The following is a 5,803-nucleotide window of genomic DNA, read 5'->3' as shown; positions in this document are numbered from 1 at the left end:
CTCCCTAATCTAGTCCCCAATCTGAGGTTACACGTTCTTCTACTAGTGCACCTCCCCGTGAGGTACACCTAGAAGATTACCTACGTGCTCTCAGATTGTCCCTGACTAGACCCCCCTTGCTCTGGGCACACTTGCCAAGGCTTTGCTGGACCACTGGACAACTGGACCAGTCGTATCCCACACGCTGGACACCAATCAATGTGACAAACCCAGACCTACTGGGATCTGCCACACGTTAACTAAGCTGCCACCAACCATTCCCTATAAGAAGTCACACAGACCAGGGATGGATTTTCAACAAATAAAAGAATAAGGTTTATTTAAATACAACACACAGGGAAAATAAAATGATCAGGTGAATAAGATATAGTAACGTGGCTTAGTCTCATTCATACATGCACACAGTTTGGTTCACACAGAACACTTAACTTGAAGCACAGACCCTGAACCTATCAGTTCTGGCTAACCAACAGACACCTGAACCTATCAGGTTGGTACTGACTGACACACAGTAGTACCCTGTCTGACACACAGACTCCCACACCAGCTTCTTCTTCCCAGCTGCTGCTTCTTCTCCACACAAACTCCACATATATACAGTACAGCCCCTCCTCCTGATGTCCCGCCTTCCACTCCCCATAGGATGGAACTTTCCCTCCAAACCCATGACAGACAGGTAACATCAGTGCTGTATGTAACAGTGACCTTCTCCATGCTCTTTGGAATCCTGGTCTTACCAGTTTCCTAATGGTGTGAATGAACGGAGTGCACATAGGCTGCTCCTCAGACCTTCCAATTAGCATTGGGGATATGACTAGTGGGTATTATATGTTGATGGTTGGGCCAGTGCACACAGCTCTGTTTCCTGTTAATTTCTAAAGAGACCTATAGGCAGAGGTAGAGGAATGCTGCATTGAAGTTGGCTGCAAAGCGTTGGTTTCGATCAACTGACACACAGCTGGATAGCTTAGTGGTTTAGATATCTGGCTGAGGAACCAGAGGTTGAGAGTTCAATTCCATGCTGTGCCTCCTTGACAGGGGCTGGACTCAATGATCCATAGGGTCCTTTCCAGCTCTGCAGTTCTATGATAATGATAGTGATGATGAAAAAAAATGTTTCTAGGCATTCAGTATACTCATAAAAGCTATTTTTAAAGCAGCAGTTTATGATGCAGAGGATGAAGAGGGATATATGTTCTTTGTAAGGGGCTCAGCTGGTAAGCTGCTTCCAACCAAAATACTGCAGGTGTGAATGCAGATGCCATGTTGCATGAACACAGTATGTATGTTTGTAAAGTGTGATGTGAGAACCAGTAGCAAAAACTGGCATCCATTTATGGAAATCAGAGAATGCATCAGAGGGTAGAAAGGGGCCAGACAAGAAAAATGTATCCCCGAAAAATTTTCATATGAATGATGAGTTTCTCTGTTTCTTTACTACAATGCAAATAATATCCCACAGAACAGGCTAACTTTTTAATGTTTCCCGTATACTGAAGAGGATAAATTATTAACAATCCTCCCCTCTGCCATTTATCCTCTGTTTACAAGACTAGGAAGTGTAACTCGTATAAACAAGCTGACTGACATGTTGTTACAGTACTTCACATCACTACACCTCTCTTCAAATCATTAACACTATAGAACTGTTTGATGTATGGCTTAAATTCTGCCATAATTCCTCTGGAACTATAGCAAGCTAAGGAGCTGCTCGCAATGGGTTAAAAGGGGAAAAGTGTTGTCAGGTTGTGAAACTTAGAATAACAACCAGCCTTTTCTGTTAAAATTCCTGGGTGCAACAGCACAAACAGGATAACAAGTCGCAATGCGTTAAGAGATCACTTCTGGCTGATGGTAACCCTATGAATGAGAAAGAGCTGGTGTGGTGTAGTGGTAAAGTAATGAATGAGAAAAGCCACTCCTTAAAATACCTCTCGGATCAGCTGGATCAACCTTGACAATCAATGGGATGACCAATGTCACAGCTGGATCACCCTCACATCCAAAATATCTTGAAGACCCATTAGGACTATGATAACTCAGATGCAATTTGATGGCACAGAAGACGGACATGAATTGGTGACCTCCAAAAGGTCCTGCCATTAACAGCCCTGCTCAAGCCCCTTTTGGCAAAATCCTTCTTGGCTTGGGGCATGGTATCATTCGTCCTGATTTTTGGGGGATTACATTGTTTGGTGAACATATACAGTGTGTGTTACACAGGTAGTGTCCAAAACAGCCTGGCTGGAGGCCACTTGGAGATTTGCTCCCCTAGAGAATGGGATATCAATCTCACAGCTGTTTGTTTTTAGTGAGAAACTGAGAAAGAAAAACTTTTTTCTCCTCATAGTTTTTTCTGTGAAAAGATTTTCTTCCCTTTTCTTTTTATTATTTTTTTTCCTGAAAAACCACACAGGAAACCTTGTGGATTTCTGGAATGTCTCATGGTCATTTTTTTCCTGACAGAAAAGGCAAACTGTGCAGAATGATTACTGTTCCTGCAAAAAAGAGAGTCATATTTCCTACACAAGGAAAAAGCAAAACCACAGCGTGCTGCTTATATACCGCCCCATAGCACTTAAAGCACTCTCTGGGTGGTTTACAATTTAATTATCCAGGCTACACTCCCCCCACCTCACCCCAGCAAGCTGGGTACTCCATGTACCCATTTCAGAAAGAATGAAGGCTGACTGAAGCGCAAGCCAGCTACTATGGATTGAATCCAGGTCGTGAGCAGAGTTTTTGCTGTAGTACTGCAGTTTAACCACTGCACCAAGAGTCCTTTATTAATCGGTGCTGAATTTGTAAATTCCCTACACAAAAAGATTGGTAGGAATGCCTCCATATGGCTATTAAAAACTGCACATTTGAAGCCTCAGTGACATGTAGTGGCTTCTTGAATGCCTTTGGATTCAGTTAAATATTTTAGGGTTACCTTAAACCTTCTAGCCTTACAGCATGTGCAGCAACAAAGAGAATCAAGCAGGCTATTCTGTATTTTAAAGAACAACAACAAACATAAACAAACATAATCATGTGTCACAGAGCCAAGAAGTACTCTTGTGGCACCTTACAGAATTGCAAGCCTTTAGTTGGTCTAAACCAGTGATGGCGAACCTATGGCATGCGTGCCACAGCTGGCACACAGAACCCTCTCTGTGGGCACATGAGCCATAAGTGACCATCAAGACATACTTACCCATCCTCTGATCCTGGATTTTGGCACTCCCCTCTGCTGGTGCAATGGTCCAGCAGAGGGGTGCAGTGGTGACCATATCTGGTCTAGCCCAATAGGGGATTGAAGGACCAGTAAGTATTTCTTCGTTAATACCACCCATGGGGGGGGGGGGGGACGACAAGCATTTAACCCTTGCAGTGCAGGAGCAGTTGTTTTTTTCTAAACTAAAACCTCAGCATTCGGGTTTTAATTGCAGTATTGGCACTTGGTGAAATAAATAAGTTGATTTTGTGTTGCAGTTTGGGCACTCTGGCTCATAAAGGTTCACCATCACTGGAACTATTGTGAACTGCAGTCCAGTTCTATTTGCATCTGGAAACTTCACCCAACTAAAACTTGTTTCTCTCTCTGGTGCCATAAGACTCTTGATTTTAATGTAACAAAATACAGGCTGGCACGGCTACCCCTTTGAAAATGTTGATGCTAATTAGAAGAACTGAACAAAGCCAGGTGGGTGAAATGGATAATAAACAAGAGTGTTAACTTCTATTTAAATCAACATTTTTGTATGTTTATTATAGGTTGATTTTTCCTTTGTTTGTTTTGGTCTTCTGAGATTAAAACAAACAAACAAACCCAGAAGTCTCCTGACATGTGTCATGTTTTGCTTTGTTTGTTGCCCAGATTCAACTGACAATCACAAAAGCCATGAGACTACTGGAGGTACAGGCTTGATGGTACAACTAGTGGTTCAATGCAGCCAGAGTTACAGGCTCAAAGCCCTGGGGCTTTGAATAGAAGGACTATGATGCAGGATCCCCTGTTCCCACTAAGTTTAGCTGCAACCTTCACAGTGGGTTGAAAAGAAACTAACATTCCCAATAACAGTACACGATTGCACATTAATAGTAATGCAAGATAATAATCTCCTTCTTGGATGCACACCTCAAAGTGGTGGAAGGGTTTGAGTGTGCCAATGAAGCTGAGAAAAATGCCACTAGGAGGCCAGACTCTATTATGAGCCTGGACTCCTAGCAAGGTCACCCAAGGCAGAATGATCACAGCTGAGACACCAGACTAAGATGCATCCACCCACTTCAAGGTTGTTACTGGGCAGCAGTGGTTGCTGAAATTGATATTGGTGGAGGAGGCAACGGTGGTGACATTCCAGCTAACTTTTGTTAATACTGCACAGAAGGCATTGTGCTGTACTTTCCTTGAAAATCCTATGATGAGCCAGTTGAAAATGAAACAAGAGATAGTGCTGGAAGATGAGACTCCAAGCACTAGGAAGAATTCAATCAGCTACTGGGAAAGAGCAAAGGACAAAGTACAAATAGCTCTGTCACTGATGATGCAGGTAGATTAAAGCTGAAAAAACATCAAGTGGCTGATGTGCACAGAAGTAGAAGGAAAGCTGTACAACATGTACAGTCGGAACATGGAATGTGAGTGGTATGAATGAAGGTAAACTGTTAACTGTAAAGCAAGAAATGGACCATATAAACATTGCAATTTTTGATATCAATGAATGAAAGTGGACCGGAGTAGGACATTTTCAGTCAGACAGCTACAAAGTATTCGACTCTGGAAATGACAAAATCAGAAGAAATGGAACAGCTCTAATACTGAGGCAAGATGTAGCACAGGCAGTTAGGAGCTATAATGCAAGATCTGACTGAATACTGTCAGTCAATCTCCATGGAAAACCTGTCAACATAACTATGATTCAAGTCTATGCTGCAACTACCAGCGCTGAAGAAGCTGAAATGGAAAGATTCTATGCAAGCATACAGGAGGAAATTGATCACACACATAAACAAGACATTTGTAATCATGGGAGCTACCTTTTATAATGATACCTTTGAAAGCAACATAATGTGCTTTTTTGTTATTTTGTTTCCTGGGATAATAGATAATTTGGGAAGTTAATAATGAAATGAGAAATTTCACTCACTGTATAAATAAAAGTGAGCTTTAGAATGGCTAAGTAAAATTTAAAAATGTAACATCGTTGTCTTTATTCATGTGCAGATATATCCCAATACTATAGCCAGTTTTAGTGTGACTGAGAGTTTCCACAATATTATTTATTACTTTTGTAACCTGCTCCTCTTTCAGAGACTTAAGGGCATTCTATATTAGACTCAAGGTGAACACCTGTCCAGTATCTATGTAACCCCTATGAAATATTGGTTCAGCTTAAAAGAGTGGGATTAAGAAAGAAAAGGGCTGTGAGTAAGAGGTTTGAATCTTAGAAAGAGCGGGAGAGCTGAAGGGGCTGGAGCTGCTGTTGTCAATTGGATTACTAAGGTCCTTGGTCTAGGTATAATGTTTATATGTTTGTGTTGGAGGGGGTGAATCTAATAGTGAATTCATGAATTGCACACAATTGTATTGATATTTTTGAGTTTTGAAGATTCTCCTGTGTTATGGATATCCAACTAGGTGAGGAAGATATCTTGGATTTTTGTCTGACCTTGAAATCAAAGGGACATTTGAACTTTGCAAATTCTACAGTAAACCTCTGTATTGATGCTGTTTTCGAGGTCTTGGGTGCACAAATCGTTGCATTTTTGTTGTTGGTATAATTGTTTATGTTGTCTGTTATATGAATGCAAATAA

The sequence above is a fragment of the Pogona vitticeps genome, chromosome 6, assembly GCF_051106095.1.
Source record: "Pogona vitticeps strain Pit_001003342236 chromosome 6, PviZW2.1, whole genome shotgun sequence".
Classification (NCBI taxonomy): Eukaryota; Metazoa; Chordata; class Lepidosauria; order Squamata; family Agamidae; genus Pogona; species Pogona vitticeps.
The sequence above is the reverse complement of the archived record's forward strand: the minus strand, read 5'-3'. Positions refer to the sequence as shown.